The following is a 22984-nucleotide window of genomic DNA, read 5'->3' as shown; positions in this document are numbered from 1 at the left end:
TGACATTAGTGCCCAGAAATATCTTTTAATTTTGGACAGGCAGACCAGAAGTATGCCCTCTTTCAAGTCCTGCCTTTATCTTTAACAAAACAGTTCCAAGGACAAAGCCTCATTCCGGGTTCCCCAGCAAAGGCAACATAAAGAGACCGTCAGTCTATCTGAGAAAGAAATCTTCAGACAAAACTTATTTAGGAAACATCCCTCTTCTCAGAGATTACTATTCAATGCACTACGAAAAGTCCATACGTAAGGAGGGTAATTTCTCTTGTTATTTACTGGTCCCAATGTATGATTAGTACTTACGTATAGTAAGAATCATAAGAAGCCTTATTTTTTCAAATTGATTTCCTTTTATTGAGTGTCTGTATGGAAGATGATGCTATCCATTAGATATTACCTCGTTGATTTAAATTTGATCTTGGAGCTCTGAGGGCAGAGGTGTGAACTGATATCAACACTTTCAGCTTAGCCTTCTAGAATTGAGCAGTTTTATCTTCTAAGTGAATAATTCAGCTCAGGTAAACATCAGCAGCTTTCACCATGCTTTTCCAGAAATGCTTTACTTTATGTGCCTCTGCAGTCTGTTAAATCTGTTTATCTTTGTCACTCATATGGGCAGGTATGGACGTGAACTGTCTGTGGGTGACTTGCCTGGATGCCGGCTATAGCTGCAGCCCCCAAAGTCGAAGCTACCAGAACAGGTTGGATGAGGACGGCCCAAAGATTATGGAGTTACTGGCCCTAAAGCGAGTCAGACACTATCGGAAGTTTGCATGTATCATGCCCTTGGATAGACAACCTAAATCATACCTCATCGAGCATGGATCCTGGTCAGCATACAAAGTCAAGGCAAGTAAAGACTGAAGAAATATCACCTGGTCTGCAGCTCCCCCCAAAACGAAGTCTGCTACTGATGGCAGAAGCATAGATAGACCAAGGGTATCACTATGTTATGATGAGGAAGGAACAACCCCGTGCATTCACTCATGTCTTGAATCACCTAGAGAAGAGAGGGAATCTGCCAAAGTGGAGACGATAGAAATTCAGTTCTAAATTTGGAGGAAATGAGACCCACTCTCAGATAAGATGAAAAGTAAGAGCCCTAGGATCCAATGGGGTATTAAACAAATATTTAAAAGTAGAGAGGTGGTGACCAGTTATTTCCTAATATATAGAATACCATGGGTCAATAAAGAATTTTTTAGAGTATCAATATTATTAACACTTTGAAGAAGACATATGAAAAACTGATTAAATTATAAATTAGGAAATCATAGATCATTACTATTTGTAGCCTCTCTACTCCCCTCTGATTACAGAACTTTAGGCAGTTTGTCTGGATTGGTGATTGCTCTGATAAAAACTCAAGAAAAGAAAGTAGCCATCAAGATACTTCTCTTGGGAGGCCGAGGCGGGCAGATCACTTAAGGTCAGGAGTTTGAGACCAGCCTGGCCAACATGGTGAAACCCCATTTTTGCCAAAAAATACCAAAAAAATTAGCTGGGTATGGTGGCGCATGCCTGAAGTCCCAGCTGCTCAGGAGGCTGAGGCACAAGAATCACTTGAACCCAGGAAGTAGAGGTTGCAGTGAGCAGAGATTGTGCCACCGAACTCCAGCCTGTGTGACAGAATGAGACTCCGTCTCCAAAACAACAACAACAAAATACTTACCTTGCATTCACAGATTTTATGAAGAAAAGTTTGGTATTGTTAGATTAGATGTATAAGCTACGCTCCCATATGGGATTTTAGAGTCAGGAAATCTGGATTCTATTCCCAGCTCTGCCACTTACCAGCTATATAATTTGGGGCAAGATACTCTCTCCGATCCTCAGTTTCCTCATCACTAAAAGGAGAGGAAAAAGATTTCTTCTTTCACTCTAAAATTCCACCACTAGAAATTTTAGGAATTAATCATGAATATACACAAGAGTTATCATAATATTATTTATATCAGCAAAACATTCAAGGGAACACCCAAATATTAGCAGTAGAGGATGGCAAATAAAGCATGATATGTTTACCAAATAGAAGACTCTACCATCATTAAAATAAAGAAAAATAAATCAGAGACAATGATGTTCCAGCTGCATTATGAGAAAAAAAAAAATTCAAAGTCCCAAAGCATAGTATATAATTTTGTCAAAAAAGAAAAAAAATGTATAGAAAAAAGACAAAAAATACATACACCAAATTAATGAGAGGGATTATCTTTGGGTGGAGGAATTATGACTGATTTTTCTTTGTCTATGTTTTCTAAAATTTCTATAAAACACCCGTACAAATAAAATTATAATAATAAGAAAGAAAAGTTAATATTAAATAACTATTCCACAAGGTTACTGTGAAGATAAAATGAAATAAAGCACGGCAATGTTGACCTAATATTAGTTTTTAATATTGCAAACATCTCTCTGTGACTGTTAGGAGACCCAGTTTCCTATGGCAAGTACTAATTGCATTATCCTTTCTAGAGAACCCTATGTGAAGTCTGAAGTGAAAGTGTGATAGCATAGCTGGCTACTTTCAGGAGCACCCTATGGTGATGGATAATCTGATAATACTTGCCAAAATGGTAATCATAACCAATATGCTGATAAAGGTCTGAAAAATAAGGCTTGCTTAGTGCCATGTATTTTACGCAGTGCTCGAGAATGCAGTGAGACACCTAGGGGCTGACGTGGGACAACTTTTGACTCCTAGGAAAGCCACCATGCTTTAGCTACCACACAGGTGTTTGCCTAAGCCAATGACTATAGGGCATATGACTACAGTGTCAGCACATACCAGCAACCAAAGTACTGGAGACCTCTGCAGTACAGGTGCTACCTCAGAGACTGATCACAAAATCCTCAAGGCAGGAGTGAGCCCTTTCATCAGGACCCCCTGAGAAATCTCCAGGAGTTAGTGCCCTGTAATATAAAGAGGAGGACCTCTGGAGTCAGAAAGACCCAGGTTGCAAGCCCAGTTTCACCTACCAACTAGTCGTTTCACTTGAGGCAAGCTACTTAGCTTGAGTCTCAGTTTCAGTATCTGTAGGATGGAAGTAAGGATACCTTTTTCATGAGGCTGTTGTGATTATCCAAAGGTATAGGCAGTGCAAAGCTGAAAGCGGTCAGCTGTCAGTGAATTCTATTATCCAAGCAATGTTAGCTGATGGCAATGCATCTTACAGGAATGCATTGGAATGTTCTATAGAGAAGGGAAGGAAAAAAGGCCCATATGTCCTTGGGATGTGACACTAAGGTGGCCCTGAACTTCAGAATAAACTATGGGTTCTTTTTGAGATTGACATACCTTGTTATATTTTGATTGATTTCAACTAGCACAGTTCTTCTCTTTTAAATTATTCTTTTTCCATTTTTCTTTTTTTAAATTTTAGTTTTAAAAAGGTTGTAACAGGTTGAGTTGCATCCCCCAAAAAGACACATTCAAGTCCTAACTCCTGATACCTGCGAATGTGACCTTATTTGGAAATCATATCTTTATAGATATAATTAAGATGAAGCAGTATTGGTCCAGGGGCCAGTCATCTGAATACTTAGACTAAGTATTTAGATTTAGTCTAAATTTAATGACTACTATCCTGTAAGAGGAAGGAGAGGGAGATGTGCATTCAGGGACACAGACAACACATATAGAAAAAGGCCACATGCAGATGGAGGAGGGATCGGAGTGACATAGCTATAAGCTCAAGAATGCCAAGGATTTCTAGCAACTACAAGAAGCTAGGAGAGAGGCTTCAGGAACTTCTTCCCTGGAGCCTTCAGAGGGAGCAAGGCTCTGCTGCCACCTTGATTTTGGGACTTCTAGCATCCAGAACTGTGAGAGAACACCACCATCCTTTAGCTACCACACAGGTGTTTGCCTACGCCAATGACAATTGGCGTAAAACAATTTCTGTTGTTTTAAGCCACCCAGGTTGTGGCACTTTGTTACCACGGTCTCATGAAATTAATACAAAGGTCCAGGAAATGTTATGAGTGTAAGGTGTCTGGCAATAATACTCTGGGATCCTCCAAAAACAGAGTGCAGCTGTTTTCCTGCTGGCCCACCAAATCCATTCTCCCATTCCTCCAGGGCAGTCAAGTTTTAGATGGACACGTAGCCATCCAGTTAGAGGCTGTAATTCCCAGAGTCCCTTGCAGCTGGGTATGGCCATAAGACTAGATTCTTACCAAGACATGTGACCAAGAGGGTCGTGTGTAACTTCCATGTCACTTAGAACGAAGCTGTTCACTCTGGATATCCTTTCTCTCTCTCTTCCCATGGACTGGAACTTGCATAAGACCATGACCCAGCTCCAGCCATGGGGGCAAGGCCACCTTTGGAGACAGGAGAGATCACCCAGACAGGAACTGTGAGCAGAGCTTCCTTGGCAGCCTCCACTGGCTCCAATACCACAGGAGAGAGAAGCCAGCTTCTACTTCATATAAGTCACTGTGTTCTTGAGTCTCTTTGCTACAATAGTTTTCAACCTTTACCCTAACAAATACACAGGGTTAGGAAATAACTAGTTTATAGATTAAAATCCCTAAATGTTAGATCTGGAATAGACTAAAGAAATTGTACCTCTCCCTGAAAAAGGACAGCAAACTGGGACTCAGAGGGATTAGGAAACTGTTTCCAAGTCAGCCAGCCAATTAGGAGCAGAGCAAAAAGTAGCACCCTACACAGGAGTGGCTCTGTGGGCTCTGAGGCCTGGACGCGTTGAAGTCTTCCTGTTACCATACGGTACACCTCAACTGGACCCAGGAGCAATTTCACTAGCCTCACTTAGAAGCTCCATGTAAGCCAGAGTGACTTTTTGAACTATAAATCCGATCACATCAGTCCCCTGCTCAAACTCCTTCCACAGTTAAGAGGGTCCTACATGATCCAGCCTGCCTGATTCTCCAACCTAGTGTCTCCCTCTCTCTCTGTCTCACCCATCTCATTCTTCCACACTAGCCATCTTAAATTTTCTCTAAAGCTCTAAGCTTGCTCCAGACTCATGTCCTTTCTGTTTGTAGTTCCCTCTGCCTGTCTCACTTTCCCTTCCCTTCTCCGCAGGTCTCCTTCACATCCATTCAGATCTTTGCTCAGCTCTCATCTCCTGCTAGAATGCTTCCCAGCCAGCTTATCCACATTCGCTCTCCCTGCCCCATTCTCCACTTTGCTTTACTCTGTATCTTCACAATAGATCCCTCCTCCTGACATTCTATGATATAGTTGTATGTCTTCCCAACAATTTCAATTCTTGAAGCAGGGACTTCCCATCCTTGGTATACCACTGTATTTTTGATGCCTAGAATGGTGCCTGGCACATAGATACTCACAAAAAAATTGTTAACTGAAGATCAGAAAAACTTGTTAAGTGAATGAAGTTGACTCCCCAAAGCCACACATCTGGTTTACCAATAGTGACTCCAAAGCTCCTGGAAGTATGTAGAGAAGACAAGAGGAGCATAGAGGGTGAGACAAGTGCTAACGGAGAAGGTCGGGGGACATCTAAAGAGAGGTTTGCACAGCTGAAGAGAAACTGGAAGGCTATGTACAAAGAGTGAGAGGGGAGAGAACACACGCTAACCCCAGGACCCAAAGCAAAGGTCAGGCAATCAATAGAAAAGTTAAAATGGCACTTTTAAACACTTGTGATAAAATTGATTTGGTCATTACCAGAGCTGAACACAGGGCATGCATGCCTCATCTGTTAGAAAGATCTTTATGAACTTGTTAGCAGATCCCCAACCCAGAAGCTGTAAAGGTTATAACCCAACTTGTAAAACTAATCTCATATTGGCTCTGGGATAATAAAGAATCTACAGAAAACTTTTTAGTTAACCATATGCTACATACAGCAAGAAGCCAGGCTTGTGTGGCTGGCTTCTCCTACATGGCAATTCAGGATAACTCTCTCATTTCTGAGATTGAGAAAGCTATTTTGGAAACAGTGATTTCAATATGCATAGTTCTTAGATACAACAGCTTAGAGGTTAATTTGAGTTTAACAATTTCTCTCCTATTCAAAGTGATTTTATAATAAAATGTCAGCATGCCATTCCCATTGAATTAAGCTGGGACCAGTTGGAATAGTAGTTTGGCGAAACTGTTTTTGCCAGATTTTTTTAAAAATATGCTTTATTTTTAAAGATAGCTCTGTTTTATATTTGCATAATCCCAATTGTAAATACTTAGTTTATTATTATTATTACTTAATCTGTGAATTTTGGGTCATACTTCCTAAATAAAACAATGCAGCATCATTTCTTGACTAATACTCTTTTGGACCACATGGCAGGTCTATGGGGTAGTACAGAAAGGAAAAATGAGTTCATGCTACATAGCAGGTCCAGAAAACAGAACACAATAACAATCACAAAACATTTCTAAGCAGTCTTGTAAAGGAAACAAGGGAGACTGTGAGAGCACTGGGCATTTACTTTTGGGCAGGATGCATGCTAAAATACATAAAGATGAAATGATAGGATGTCTGGGGTTTGCTTTAAAATGCTTTAGCAAAGGGAAACAGGGATAGATAAAGCAAGTGTGACAAAATGTTGGTAAGGCTGAATCTGGGTGTTAGGTATGGGGCAGTTCATTCCACTGTTGCCCCTCTTTGCATTCATGTTTGAAATTTTCTTAATAAAAAATTCAAGCCAGTAAGGGCTAGCTGGAAAACTTTAAAAAGAGGTTCAATCTCTCTTAAACTGTGTGAGTGATCCCAACCAAAAGAAAGCCCAGGACCAGACGGATTTATAGCTGAATTCTACCAGAGCTACAAAGAGGAGCTGGTACTATTTCTTCTGAAACTATTTTGAACAATTGAAAAAGAGGGACTCCTCCCTAACACATTCTATGAGGCCAGCATCATCCTGATACCGAAACCTGGCAAAAATACAACAAAAAAAGAAAACTTCAGGCCAATATCCCTGATGAACATTGATGCAAAAATCCTCAATTAAATACCAGCAAGCTGAATCTAGCAGCACATCAAAAAACATATCCACCATGATCAAATTGGCTTCATCGCCGGGATGCAAGGCTGGTTCAACAAGTGCAAATCAATAAATGTAATTCATCACATAAACAGAACTAAAGACAAAACCACATGATTATCTCAGTAGATGCAGAAAAGGCCTTGAATAAAAGTCAACATCCCTTCGTGTTAAAAACTCTCAATTAACTAGGTATTGATGGGACATACCTCAAAATAATAAGAGCCATTTATGACAAACCCACAGCCAATATCATGCTGAATGGGCAAAAGCTGGAGGCATTCCCCTTGAAAACTGGCACAAGACAAGGATGCCCTCTCTCACCACTCCTATTCAACATAGTATTGGAAATTCTGGCCAGGGCAGTCAGGCAAGAGAAAGAAAGAAATATTCTTTCAAATAGGAAGAGAGGAAGTCAAACTGTTTGCAGGTGACATGATCCTATATCTAGAAAACCCCATTGTGTTAGCCCAAAAGCTTCTTAAGCTGATAAGCAACCTCAGCAGTCTCAGGATACAAAATCAATATGCAAAAATCACAAGTGTTCCTATTCACCAACAGTAGACAAGCAGAGAGCCAAATCATGAATGAACTCCCATGCGGAAGCGCTAGAAAGAGAATGAAATACCTAGGAATACATCTAAGAAGGGGAGTGAAGGACCTCTTCAAGGAGAACTACAAACCACTGCCCAAGGAAATAAGAGAGGACACAAACAAATGGAGAAACATGACATCCTCATGGATAGGAAGAATCAATATCATGAAAATGGCCATACTACCCAAAGTAATTTATTGATTCAATGCTACTCCCATTAAACTACCATTGATTTTTTTTCACAGAATTAGAAAAAACTACTTTAAATTTCATATGGAACCTAAAAAGAGCCCGTATAGCCAAGACAATCCTAAGCAAAAAGAACAAAGCAGGAAGCATCATGCTGCCTGGCTTCAAATTATACTACATGGCTACAGTAACCAAAACAGGTGGCAGCACATTTTCAATCTACTTTCTGATGTCCTCATCTCCCTCTGTGAAGTAAGTAGTGAAGATACTGTTGGATCCATTTTGCAGTGAGGAAATTGAGCGCCAGAAAGGTGGAGGGGCATGTTTAAGGTCAAATGGTCCCTGTGAGGCAGAGCTGGGCCAGAGCTCAGTCAAAGGTTTTTGTTTCAGTGGCCATTAAACTTATTTCCTCCTCCTCCTTCACACTGGCCCAGTGATTTAAATGCTCCTCCCATGCCCACATCAAAAGCCAAAGGTACCTGGCAAAAAGCATGGAAGACGAGCATCTGAATTCTGGCTCAAAGAGCTCCCCGTGGTCTCCATGCCATGCAGCGTTAACTCTTTCACCAGTAGGCTCTCCTAGCTTTACATCCTGGTTGTCTCTTCTCATTTTGTACAGTCTGGATTTGACAAATGAGAGTTTCGATGGTGTACTGTTGTGTACATAACTGCCCCTCAGTTCTACCCACCTTGTATTTGTGAGCAAGAGATATACCCAGGACTGGAGGGGCCTCGCCCAAACCTCGAGGACACTCCTCACTGCCAGGGTGAGAGACTGGACGCTTATTATATTGTATTATCCAAATACATGTGGATCAACCCTGCCACACACAGCTAAGTGTTCCCCTGTCTTTGCTTTTCCCCACATAATGTAAAACTAGCACTCTCAAGGCCTTTACAAATTGGGAAATCAACCCATATGCAGTGAGGTCGCTTTAGTTACCTCTAATTTCAGAGCTGTCACTAATTGGTCCCAGAATCTCTTTAAATTCAGGTCTACAGGGCCAAAAGCAAGCTTGAAATTATGTGAATACCTCATTAATGGACAATATATGAACAATTTGATCTTTCAGCGCAAAGTGGGATTTATTTGTCTATGAAATCTTGAGAGGCTTGCCATCTACCCCTGGTTGACTGCATAATTGTTCTTGCCCTGCCCCATGTTAGTCAGGCACTATGTTAGGTGACAGGGAAACAATGGCATACAAGATAGTAATGATCCCTGCGCTCATGGTGCTCAGGAGGAAAGGCCTATGTATTCTAGTACCAGCCAAAGCCTCTGCTAGTGACCCAAATTCCACTCTGCCCATACATGTTGCATCAGCCCTACCCACGTTCCTAGAAGCCATCTCTTCTCCCTAGGGAAGCCCCAACACTGCTCTTCATATCCACAACTCTAGGAGCAAAAAGTATCCTAGGGACACTGAAAAAATTCAGGCTATACCAACTTAGCCTAACCCTTAGCATGTTCTCTTTTCATCTTTGTCACTTGAGACCCTGTTGACTTTTTTTTGAGGGTGCCAACATCCATCCGAGTATGTACATGACAGGGACCTCTTCTTGCTTATACATTTCCTCCTACAAACATCTTGAGTTTTTTTTTCACTTGCATTTCACCAGATCCTGTTACAGGATCTAAATATTCCAAATAATTCTTACAATTGCTATATGATGAAGAGAACAGATCCTGTTACTCTTTATTTACATACATAAAACCCGTGCCTCAGTTTCCAAGGTAACAGAACAAAGAAAACAAGTCATCACCCTGATGCCAATACCAATGAAGGTCAGACGGCTTTGATCTCAGACACCAGGCACTTTTCAGCCAGTGCAACATTCTCATTTTTCATGATTCCTGCCCCGCGCCCCCACGTCCCCACAGCTATGCTTCCTGTGGCTTACTGAAGGGTGCTTTAAATATGGCTCGAGAAAGTACACGGAGGAAGCAAGTAAACTTTCAGGATTTTAGTTCCAGCAAATGAAGGCAAAAGTGACTAATCAGAGTGAACAGGACTCAGTCAGGAGCATCAATCGCAGAATGAATCAGCCTCAGCCAGCAAGTATGGCACAAAGCACTGTTCCTGCGACCACCAAGCCACAGATAAACCACCAGGCTGCAAAGAACTCCTACATCACTTATAAGCTGACAGAAGTCTTATTATTATTATATATTATGCTGAAACCCTGAGCCTTACTGTAAGTCATCATTTTATATAGTTTTCACAATGACAGTAAAATCCTGCCACAAGTGGCACTGTCAACTTTTCTATGAGCACTTTCTTTTCCTCACGGTGACATTCAAAGTTCACAGTCTCCTTCATCTAAAGGAGCTGTCCTATCAGCTCGCTAATGGGAACAATTCATTTAACCTGCACTCCAAGTACAGCCACGGAGCCGAGTAAAATATGTAAAGGATCCAGGGGGAATCGGTCCTCCCAGCTGGCCCCTCCTGCCATTTGATTCATTGACGAGAGTCCCACTTTCTTTCCACCTAGGCTGATTTACAGAAAAAAAAAAAAAAAGACATTCCAGAAAAATTAAGTTAACTATTAGCCAAATTCCCTCTAGCTGCTGGCTTGGATTATATAACAACTCCCTAATTCCAGAAGCTAAGGAACAGAAGGCCAGCATTTTCTCTGATTTCCTATAGTTTTAATGCCTTTCCACTCTACCCTCCTTTTCTCCCAGCCCACTGCACCACCACATCACCACATATGCCTTTGACAGTCTACATGGCTCATATTCCTCATTTATTTTAATTATGTTGGGTGCTTCTGCTTACACTGCAATGTATTCTGGCTTCATAAAATACTCACTTTATATGACCCTTGCTTGCTGCCTTTGACCCACTCACCATGAAACACTTGCGGAGCCAAAATTCTAGGAAAAGCACCTGCAATTATTAATGCATTAAACCAGTGTTCTGAAATGACTAAATGCATTATTTCTGCTGTAGAAGAAAATGCTGAGGTAAAGCCAGAGCAAAGGTAAAAGACCTGGTTTTCCTAAAATGGATATAGCCTTAGAGGCATTTATATTCTCGGAGGACACAGTCCTGATTCTTCTGATCATTTTTCAAATCAACTTAATGAGTGTGAGATGGCCTGCTCATTAAACTGATATAATAGGTAAATATCACCTGCATTTAGGGTGGGCAACAGAAAGAGGGCAACTGTTTTCTGGGATTGTAAAGGATTTGTAAAGGGAGAAAAAATGCGGGCCTGGTTTCTGAACGAGGTTTATGTTCTGCTCTCACTTTTGACTGGCTGCCACAATAAACAGGGCGAGAGATTTTTAAGCTTTCATGAACTAAAAGCAACGCCAATTGCTATGGATTGCTTTTTATAGAATTTCGAGTAATTTCACATTACAAATGTTTCCTCTGCTTATGACTTCCTTAAAAGACAACCAAATGCCAAGCCCATTGGAATAAACACCTAGAGCAAAGAGCTACATATACCCCAACAAACTGTTTTTTCAAAAGCCACAAGCCTAGGTTAGATGCTTTGTCTACCACACTGCTGCTCAAGTGAAGCCTCCCTTCTTCCATCCTCCAAGTACAGCCAAAATCCTAAATACAACCTTTTTAAGGATCCTTTACAAAGTGGATGTTAAAGGTGAACAAAACCTCATTGAACCATCTATTCTTCTTGCTTTAATCTGCAGAGTCATCTACATTTGCTATTTCCTTCAAGTCTACTTTTTTTTTTTTTCCAAACACTGGAAACTTCAGAGCCACTCACACATTGCAGTAATTCTGCCTGCTCTACATAAAATAAGGCCTGCTCTTGTGTTCACAAAATCAGGCCGGTTACTCAGTAGAATCTGTGGTCTAGGGTAACTCTGAAGAGACGTAAATTTCTAATTTTTATACTTTCCTCAAATTTCGTACATTGTTTTTGTTATTTCAAAATCCAGTGCTTTATAATAAATTTATAGGGTGCCTAAGGGGATCTCCATTCATATTATATGGTATCTCATTCATGGCTCCTCCGGGAGAGAAACACAGAGTTATACCTCTCAGTCAGCCAACAACACTTCCGCTTGTGAAGTTCCTATATAATAATGAGAAACGAGGCTCCTGTGGGTATCCCACACATGTGTATAAAATAAACGCCTACAAAGTGAAAATGATGCCATGCTACACTTAAAGCAGGATCATGTGGGTAAGCTGGAAAAAACACTTCCGTGTCTGTAGTCGTGAAGTGATTCTGTATTTTATTGTAGAAATTGTATCAAGTATCAGTTTCAAGTGATTTTTATATATACTCCATGCTTCAGCTGAGATGTTTTCTGTTCCTCCTTCTTTCCAGGAGCGTCAGCAGCTATAGTCAAGTTTCAAGAATGGGGAATGCTGTGGGAGTGTGCAGGCAATGGCCTAAAAACAATAAAGAAAGCTCCACTAAAAGCTGGCTTGCTTTTGATTATTACCCTGTGCTGACAATTCTTAGTAATGTCAGTGATAAAATAAATTACTGGGCCGACCACTCCCATGCCTGCCCCTCGTTGACATGGCACTGTGAAAGCACTCCAATATCTTTCTTAAGAAGGATACATCATCATTTAAACACTGAAAATACTATATATTCACTGTAGGACATCTAGAAAAAAATTTTTAATGTTTTTAGCAGAGAATTAAAATTCACATTAACTCTACCACTTATTCATAATCATAGCCCTTTATGTCATAATTACTTTTTTGGTTATTAAAAGTAATTCTACTATAAATATCCTTGTTACATAGATTTCTTTTGGCATTTGTGTGTTTTTTTTTTTTTGGAAGTACATTCTTCAAAGTTTAACTTTTAAAAAGCATTGAATAGATATCATGGTGTCCTATAAAAAGTGTTTACCAATTTATAATTCCTAGATTAGTGTACACCTGTCCCAACGCAGAACTTTATCATGAAAAATAAATCCTGATAATTTAATTGGCTAAAAAGATATCCCTTTAAAATTGACATTTCTTTCTTTATTTGATGTTGTTTTGTCTGCATTTTTAAACAATTTTGTTTTTGTTGTCTAAGTTTCTTGACTTTTGTAGTTCCTCTTTTGTTAATGGCCTGTTCATAATCTTTGCTCATTTTTGTATTGTGGTATTAGTCCTTTACTACTTACTAATTTATAAGCCTTCTCTATAGTTAATCATATGTTGCTTTTCTCCCCAGTTTTTCTTTTAAATTTTGTTTAGTTTGTTTCTTGTGTATGTAAACTAGCTCTACCACTTATTGATAATCATAGCCCTTTATGTAATTGCTACCTTTTTGGTTATTAAAAATAATTCTACTATAAATATCCTCTTTAAAATATCCAACCTAGTAATCTTTTATTTATGATTTCTGCCTTTCCTTGCATGCCTATAAGGACTTTATTTATTGCAAAAATATATTCACCTATACTTAAAATATTTTTATGATTTTACTTTTTATATTTAATTAAAAAATTCAAATAAAATTATCTAAATATACTTTTTTCTTGCTCTAGTTTAGCTTGCACATAAATTATTTCACTCCACTTCTCAAGATTTGAATCTAAACAACACACCAACTATCTTATGTCTTTCTTTGTTCTCCCAAGAGGTATGTCACTGTGTCTGTTGTGTCAGAAAAAAAATCAGGATATCAAAAAGGCTTAGAGCCAAATTCTAGCCCCAAAAATTTACGTGTAGAATCTGAGTTGGCTCACCTCTTCTTTAGAAAATGAGGCCAACCATTGAGATTTGGGGCATCTATTTCTTAAATTTGTTTTTACTGAGTAAACCTGGGCAAGTTTCCTGAATTCTTTGTAAAACGGGGATTCTAATAAGAGAAGCACAGTACTGTAGCATCTATATTTAACACTTTCTGTAACAGATTACTAGTATAACAGGAAGTTTCACTTTTATCTTTATTGTATTTAGTTTTTGCCTGCCACAACAACTACTTACGATATTTTAATATTTACCAAGAGTTTTCCAAATAGGGCTGATTCTATTAAAAAAAAAAAAAAGACCCCTTGTGCTATTTATACAAGTTTGTTTAGATTAGGATTATATTCCAGAAGCTAAAAGGGCTTCATTTGCTGATTTCAGACAAAGTACACATATAGAACATGAAGTGACACTGCTGAGACTGTTCCCCTAATTTTCTGTTTTTTATCCAGAAGGAAAGCCAGGGAGGTCAGAGAGACAGAAAGTTCTTTGCAGAGAGGTCCACCCTGCCCAGATATGGGAACTGTGCTCATCAGGAGAAGTAGCGGGGGAGAGGAGGCACATATTTTCTGAAAAAACTGGAGCATGGGAAGAATAATGTGCACACTGGCCATCAAATGAGATTTGAATAACAATTTACCACTCTATTCAAAAGTGTCTAAAATATAACAACCCCTCTTTATTACTCCCTCTTGCCAGGACATTTGCCATCCCAGAGGTACTACGGGACACAATTTTCAGTAGCAATGCATTCCTTAAAGAGAAGAACGGCAGGGTAGTTGACCTTTGATCCTGTCCGACCATACCCCAAATCCTTGACATCCTTAGCTTTGCAGAAACTGGAGGAAGCAGAGCCAATGTGATGATGCTTACGGGAAATCTTTCATGCCACTGATAGGAAACAGGAATCCAAAGGACATTTTAAACTCATTCCTCAAAGACATGGGGATGAGTATAATTTATATTCATCCTCTACTTCATGACGGGGAAAGAACAGCCCAGTAGTCAAAGCAAGAAAAAAGTCAGGAATCTTTTCACTGGTGTATTTCATCAGCAATAAACATTTCCCCAACATAATGCTGTATTCAAGGCATCAAGGAAGTTACTTAATGAAGAAAGGCACCTGGCTTCTCGGCCTGTATAGTTCTCCAAATGTTCCATGTTTTTAAAGACCTCCAAGCTTTTTTCTGCTCCTACTTCTAGGGATGCTCTTTCCTTTTTCTTGACTGGGCTAATTCCCATTTATCCTTCAAGACCCAAAGCAGGGCTTCACTTTGTCATCACACCCAGAGTATATTGGTTGTCTCTCCCCAGTGCATCCTTAATCCAGCCTGCTGTGGTCTGTTGTGCAGCTTGGTCACAGTCCAAGGTCATGGGTGAAGGGATGGGTGGCGACATGTTTCATTAGACAATTGCCAAGCCATGTGCCCTGGTTTGGGTTTGCCTCCATCCCGAGGAAGGAGGCACCTTTTAAAAATCACCCAAAGGTGGCCTACTCTTCTCTGCACTTACCATTCTCTTGTTTACTTGTCTGTCTGTTCACTACTCCCACCACGTACCTTTATCCCCTACTATCTTCCCTCCCAAAGAATATAGAACATCACTCCTTCCAATTAAGTACACGGACAATATCTTTTATCTCTTGATCCTAAGTCCCTGCCATTGTGTCTGGCACATAATAGCTTCTTGGAAAATATCTCTTGAATATTTGCTGAATGAATCAAATATGCCTTCAGGAAATGTACAGCTTTATGCAAACGCCTTAGCTTCCTAGAAGTACTGTAACAAAAGCTTCACAAGGGCAAGAACCACCACGGATCAAAGGGGACTGAAGAAGTTGGGAGAAGTTTACGGAGGAATTGAGTCAGTATCTCACAGGATCTTACAGAGAAACTTCTAACTGGGGATTCAGTTTCTCTCAATTTAGTGTCCAGTGAGCAAAGGACTTGGAACTCACCGACGTACTGCCTCTGATCTCCCCTATAACTGTGTGAATGCATTCACTAGCTCAATCACTCACCGCAATATTTATCCATCACCTATCACATGCAGAACTCTGACAATGCCCAGGCCCTCCACCTGCAGCACAGGCTCCGGGGAGTGCCCTGTCCCTGACTCGGTCTGCTGTGATTTTTCCTGCTCTTGTCCTTGCGTGCCTATGCTGTTTCTATAGGAGAGAGAGGAACGGTGCCTCTCTCCTTCTATATTGCAAACATGCTCACCAGTGACCTCAGAGGTCTGGAGGGAAGAGTGATGAGGCAGTGTTTTAAAAGGGCTGTGAGGTTATCAGGGACTGATACATTAGTCTTTGACTCTTCAAAGGCCTGGAATACTGTAAGACAACAGCAACTTCTCATAAAGGTCACATTTCTGTAATTCCCTCTGAGACCTCCCGAGGAACACTTAATTGATCAACTAACATGCAGGAAATGCTCTAAAAGGCAGTTTTCACAAGCTGGTGGAGGATAAAGACAAGATCTTTCTGAGAGAGGTAGTTTAGGATTATAGCTGAAAGCACAGGCAGATGATGGAGTTTGAGGCTGGGATCAGTGCTTACAGCGGTAGAACATTGGGCAAGTCACTTACCCTCTCAAAGCCTCAGCTTTCTCTTCTGTTAAACTGAAATAATGATGGTACTCTTCTCATAGGGTTGTAATTCAGCTTCAATCATCTTTTTTTTTTTTTTGAGACAGAGTTTCACTCTGTCACCCAGGCTGGAGTGCAGTGGTGCGATCTAGGCTCTCTGCAACCTCAACCTCTGCCTCCTGGGTTGATGTGATTCTCCTGCCTCAGCCTCCCGAGTAGCTGGGATTACAGGCATGTACCACCATGCCTGGGTAGTTTTTGTATTTTCAGTAGAGATGGGGTTTTGCCATGTTGGCCAGGCTGGTCTCAAACTCCTTACCTCAAGTGATCCGCCCGCCTCGGCCTCCCAAAGTGCTCGGATTACAGGCGTGAGCCACCGCGCCTGGCCAGCTTCAAGGATCGTATGTCTACAAACTATCAAGCAATGACCAGTGTGGAATGAACTCCTTTAAGGGTATGTGAATAACCTTAGGAAGTCACATCACTTATAAGCCAGTATTAATATTAATGTTACCTAGCTTGGAAAAGTTTACAAGGATTAACTGAAACAATGCACGTGCAAGTGGTTGTTACATGGTAGGTCCTAAAAACAGTAGTTCCTTAAGATTATTGGCATGAGATTTTTCTATGATGCTATGTTTGAAACTTCATTCTTGAAGGCTGACTTTAACTTGGTTCGTTTGGGAGGAAGCCCTCTCCTTCCATGGTCACCTTGTGTGGAATGGGCCTTTTCTCTCTTGCCATTTTCATTCAAAATATCTGTGGCAGTGCTGTGGAATATTCCAATACGTCCTCTTGACCTCTATCCATAAACAGCCTTTCTCACAATGAGATGTTCCGAGTTTAGGAGCCTTGCTATTTTCAACAAAGAATTAATTGCAAAGTAATTAAGTTTAGAGCAAGGGAATAGATGAACCCTGTCTATCATAAAGGAACAGTGTGGATGGTGACATAATGGAGCAAAGAGACGATGCTTCAGATTAACACACACACACACACACGCACACACACACACACACGCGCACACACACACAATCTCTTTTCTAAAGCACACAAAGAAACCTCCCATCACATATATTGACAAGATAAATCTAAGCTGCTTAAAGAAGCACTTAATTTTGTTCTCATTAAGTCGCAGGGTTAAGGGCTTTACCCTCAAGGCCCATGGAAGCAATGTTAGGTTTTCACCTTGGAAAGTTCTCTGAGGCCCTAAGTCCATTGACAAATATAGCACTAAGATGTGTTACAGAAAATTGCATCTGAAAGCCAGTTGCTTTGCTGGCCTCATTCCCACTTGGCTCTGTGTTCCTCAGTGAACATAGAATGCACAGAGAGCACCAGAGGGGCACACGTGTTCATCCCTCTGCCTTAATGTACACAAATTCAAGACTAATCAACAGTGGATCTAAAGTGGGGGGGTGTGCAGCTTAGATGGGGACAGTCACAAGCCGGTTTTACTACTAGAGCTAGGAGGCTTAATCTTCTTAATAGCGATTAGGTTGATGCCACCCTAACATTTTCTCTGGTTATTTCAGGGACTGAGAAGGTGCCAGCTCACATCACACATCCTTTCTGATGATATGAATGGAGAAGTCTATGGCATAATTTAAGGTGCATTCTTACACATCCTTGTGTTCTGCTTAGAGCAATATATTGCCAGATACCTCGTCTTTGCACCTGAAAACACAGTACTTGGGATTTAAGAAATATTTGAGCACTTGAAAGGAAGAAAGAAAACAAAAAGGGAAAGAAGGGAAGGAAGAAGATCTAGAAGGACACATACTAAAATTTTAACTGTGATTGTATCTAGTACTTTTCTTCCTTTCTACTTTTGTGTCTTTTCCATAATTGTTATAGTGAGTATTGTTTTACTTTTATGATGGGTACAATAAAATGAACTTGATTTTGATCATTTACTAAAACTGCTTTCAAAAAACATCAATTCTAATACAAGGTGCTTTAAAAGTCTTCATTACCCTCAAGGAATTTTACCTCTGACTCTAGGCAACACAGCCGTGACAAAAATGCGCCACTCCAAGCTTCAATAGACAACGTCTAAAGTTAAGGTTTTTCCCGAAGTGTTTACATCGCGGCTCTTCTCTGGTGCTTTTTCATGGTTTGGTTTGGAGGTGAGTTGTAGGAGGGGCCACACCAGCGTGCGGTTGCAAGGAGAGAAGGGTGTTGCTGTCCTCCCAGCATCACACCCATCCTAAGAGCAAACACAACCCACAAACCTGGGTGTCATACTGCCTGGGTGGCTCCCCAAGGGTGCTGGAGGCACACTCCTAGAGGGTGGAGCCGAGGAAGCTGAGATGCACAAAATTAAAAACAATGGCCAGGGCTCTGTTAGGGCAAGGTTTTCTGTTGTCTTCTTTCTTCTTGCCCCTACTGTTCACAGTATTTGGCTGGGTTTTGCTTAAATCTTTCAGAGAGGAGTGTTAACCTTCTCCCAAAATGAAATAAAATATAAAAGGAAATAAAATAAAAGCTTGAAAAAGATGACCAGGAATGCCATAGAAAGAACGTAGAGATAGAACTAAAGTTTAGGGTACTTCAAATGCGTAATCTAGGTCGGACGGGCACTGATTCACAGAATACTATATTAGAGACCCTCACAGCAAGCCTTGTTGGTTATTGATTCAGTTCCAGACCATGGTTACCTTTCGGTATTGTACAATATTGGCTTGAAGTGCTCCACGTTTGCACCCCTGACTCATATTGCTCTGAATGGTGAATGAGCTTGCACACGCCATCACATTGCTCCCCACTCTGACCTACATTATGTTTTACTGTGAATGAGTTTAACGGATTAAGATTTGATTGGCATGAGCTTCCACGTGTGACCGCCGAGGGTTGGCAATGCTTTTCGTGAGCCCACAGAGGCACTGCAGACGTTTGCTCTGAGTTTTCTTCTCGAAAATTTTGCTTTGTGTTTTGTTTTGCTTTCCTCCTAGTAAGAGTCTCGTTCTCATTATGACATTTTTGTGCCAGAAAAAAAAAAAAAAAGAAAGAAAGAAAAAGACAGCAGTTCCCTACCTACACAGTGAAAAAACCTAGGTGGTTTTTACTGTTATCCAAAACACAGGGCATGCTAAATTGGTTTCATCTGAAGGCCGGGCTTGTATTAAAGGCCAAATAAGGAATTTTTACACAATGTGGAAAATGAGGCAAATACAAAATGAATATTGGGTTGAGTTTTCCCTGAAATTTCTGTGGACTGGAGTTTGGATGTAAAATTTTCCACTCATAACTTACATTATCAATTCGTAGACTATCACCACAAGTATGTGCATAATGATGACCCTGTGATTTCTGAACAGTTACTTAACTACAATGGGATTTAATCAAAGGATTCAACAATTGTAGGGGCAAAAGGCCGTAAAATGAACAAACTTAGAACTGTAGAGCTGTCTTTACTATGTAATTATGATAAAGGAGACAAGGGCATTTTCTAAAAGCAGAGAGGTGATTGTAGTGTCTATTTTCTTTGGTAACTAAGACCTTAAAAACAAGCTTCTGAAGTTATGGTTAGAATTAGAAATCCACCCCATTCCCTTCACCAACCAACCAACTGACATCTTTTTATTATTAAAAATTTTTTTAATATATATTCTGTTCTATAGACAGTAAGAATTAGGAAAACTGGGAGATAATTTCTCTAAAGGGAAGTATAATCTATTTGCTTAATGATCCTACAAGGAGCTAATAAGTATCATCTCTCTTAGAAATAATAATACTTTGCTTTTATATAGAATCTTTCTCCAAGGAGTGCAAAGTATAGTACAGATAATATCTAATTAATCCTCTTAGGGTCCCCAGGTGGAAGGGAAGTGGCAGGTATTATGAAGGTTCATTGGCACCATCAACATGTCTCAGGTGAGGAAATGGAGCTATAGAAAGCATGGTAAAAAGGGCACACGCATATTTATTTAGGCTAGATCTGCGGGACCTCAAAGCACCGAATCCACTCATTGACAAGAAGAATCAATCGAGTTTGAGCAAAAGAACAGGATCGTTTGACTGAATGCTTTGCCTTTTCCACCAGCTGGGCTCATTTAGCGTGAGTTTTAGTAGATTTGCCAGTGAAAGAACCCACGTTACCTGACTTCCAGCCTGGTGGCTTCTTCAGAAGGACAACATGAGTAGTACGGATTGCTTCAATTTCCTATTTGCTGCTTGACACAGCACCCTCAAGCAGCACATCAGCCATGTGGCTGTGGTTTTGTTTCTCATTGTCCTTTTAAGTTTGGTTGCCTGGAGTCTGTCCATTGTTCTCTGCAAAGTGGGTTTGTATGGGGTATTTTGGGGGTGGGGCATGAAGGAAGGTTGTATGGTAAGAAAGGGGCAGGGGATTGAATAATCTGTTTTGGTAATTTCTATCTGCTGAAGCAATAGGAGATACATTACAAGTCTACATCTTTTGTATCAAGATAAATCACAACCCGAGTCTTGAGAGAGGGAAGTATTTGCCCTGCTGCAAGTGCTGCTCCATTTCACTTTTAAACATTCCATGGGCCGAATTCAGCTTCCCATTGTCACAAATCCTCTCTGGAGACAGAAGCCTATACCAGCGTCTTGATCAATACCTGATGAACAGGAGGAGAGTGCTTCTGCAAAGGGGGAGCAAACCTTAAAAAAAAAGCCGAAGTAGCACTTCCTAAGCTTGAAACTCTCTCACTGACAAGCTCTCTGTGGAGTTGGGGCTCAGCTAAAATCACCTCCCAAAAAGGAAAAAGCCTCCAAGAGAAAATTCAGTCAAATTAACAAACTAGTTGCCTCTGATGTGAACTACGTTTTTGACAGGTTGAGATAATAGTTTCTGATTCTTACTTACCTAGCTCAGGAGAAGTTGATAGTGGTTTTACAAGAGAAAGACACTAATAATGTCACTTGTTTTGCAAATGGAGGCATACAACATGCTCTGAGGGAAGATACCACTTTTTTCAATGTTGGAACTCAACAATTCCATCCAATGGCCCACAATTGGCCACTGGAATCTGTAGCCGTTGGTTTGCCACTAGAAAGGTGAGTATCTACTGAAGCTTCTCAGAATGGAAGAGCTTCCATTCTGGCTGTTGCGAAGAGAAGAAATCTCACCCAGTCCCCTGAATTCACTCTAGCCTGCTCTCTGACTCTAGCTTGCCCCTCATACAAGTATGAATATTTACCTTTAAGCATCCATGATCATTTATTTATTTATTTATTTACTTATTTATTTATTCATTTGAGATGGAGTCTTGCTCTGTCGCCCAGGCTGGAGTGCAGTGGCGTGATCTCGGCTCACTGCAAGCTCCACCTCCCAGGTTCATGCCATTCTCCTGCCTCAGCCTCCCGAGTAGCTGGGTCTACAGGCGCCCACCACCATGCCCGGCTAATTTTTTGTATTTTTAGTAGAGATGGAGTTTCACCGTGTTAGCCAGGATGGTCTCGATCTCCTGACCTCGTGATCTGCCCACCTCGGCCTCCCAAAGTGCTGGGATTACAGGCGTGAGCCACCGCGCCCGGCCCATGGTCATCTATTTCTTGAAGTCACCCAACTGGTCCTTAAATCCACCCACTGACATAAATCCTCTTTTAATAACCTCGTTGACCTCTTCCTCTCCCGCAGCTCTTCTCTGTTTCCATGAAGTTCCTATTTGTGTCCAGTTCTTGGCTGGTACACTGGCCATCCTCCAGCCTGGAATATCACCCTAATCTCTAAGTTTAGCCTCTCCCCTTATTTAATACTGGGGCACATACTAAGTTCTTCCAGAACTGCTTCTCATCCTGTTCCTCTCAGCCACCCTGTAGGATTTGTATAGAACACATCGTATACATACTTGAGTTCATGTTTACCACCCATTTGCAGGTCTTTTTTGTGGATGTGTCCTCAGCCTCTCCTTCCAAACTGTCACCTCCTTGGACTGAGGCTTCGAGTTTAGGGTTTTCAGGATAGAAAGCTTATCTGTTAGGTCCTTTGAACCACACCCTAGCATTCTGGCAATAGAGGAGCCCTCTGTATTATTCGTGTTGATAGACCAACTAGGACTTTCCTAGGTACCTATCTTCTTTTTTAAAACAAAATGTAGCCTGACCAACATGGTGAAACCCTGTCTCTATTAAAAATACAAAAATTAGCTGGGCATGGTGGTGTGTGCCTATAGTCCCACCTACTTGGGAGGCTGAGACAGAAGAATCGCTTGAACCAAGGAGGCGGAGGTTGCAATGAGCAGAGATGGCACCACCGCACTCCAGCGTGGGTGACAGAGTAAGACTCCGTCTCAAAAACACATCCACAAAAAAGACCTGGGAAAAAAAATGTCACCAACATCACATCCAAGTGGCATTCAACTCTGGCTTGCATTAGAAGTTGAGTTCTTAGTCATTTTATGCCTGTGTGTGTCCCAGGGTGGGTGGGAGAAACACTTACAAATAGCTTCTATTGAATAAAGGGATATGAAGGAATTGTCCGTAACACTTGCACCAAAATTATTGCACTTAACTCCCCAGGCTCTTCATAGAAATCCTAGCATCTTCCCCTCCCTCCCAAACCTTTTCAGTTCCCTACACTTTCCCCCCAACCCTGTTCCCAGGGTATAGTGGCAACAGAGCAGCGAAGTCTGTTTGGTATTCAGTTAGGATTATTTATATATCAGAGCTCAGGCTTGTTTATGCAGTAGAATGCTGAAAAGGAAGTGAATCAGATCTATTCCCTAACAGGGCATCCAGGGGTCAGGGTGAAAACAAATACTGATGATAAGGTAAAATCCACGTTCTACAGTCAGCTTTACTATGCACCTCAAATACCACAGCCATGCAGGGCCAAGGCCTTGATGTAGTGACTGCATAGCTAGCAAAGAATACGTGAGCAGCTAGTCATTCCTATCCTAGGGAAGCTCCTGAGCCCATGGGCATGGGGAAAATCCCAGAGGCCTTCAGGAAACCATTGATTTTCCACCCCTTCCTCC

General features: G+C 41.0%; 1 protein-coding gene across 1 annotated transcript in view; it reads right to left on the bottom strand.

The window, feature by feature from the left end:
• Positions 1-22984, bottom strand: part of RORA (RAR related orphan receptor A) — a 729290-nt gene that overhangs the window by 188341 nt on the left and 517965 nt on the right. The window lies entirely within an intron of this gene.

Source organism: Hylobates moloch, unplaced genomic scaffold, assembly GCF_009828535.3.
Source record: "Hylobates moloch isolate HMO894 unplaced genomic scaffold, HMol_V3 SCAFFOLD_14, whole genome shotgun sequence".
Lineage (NCBI taxonomy): Eukaryota > Metazoa > Chordata > Mammalia > Primates > Hylobatidae > Hylobates > Hylobates moloch.
The sequence above is the reverse complement of the archived record's forward strand: the minus strand, read 5'-3'. Positions and strand labels throughout refer to the sequence as shown.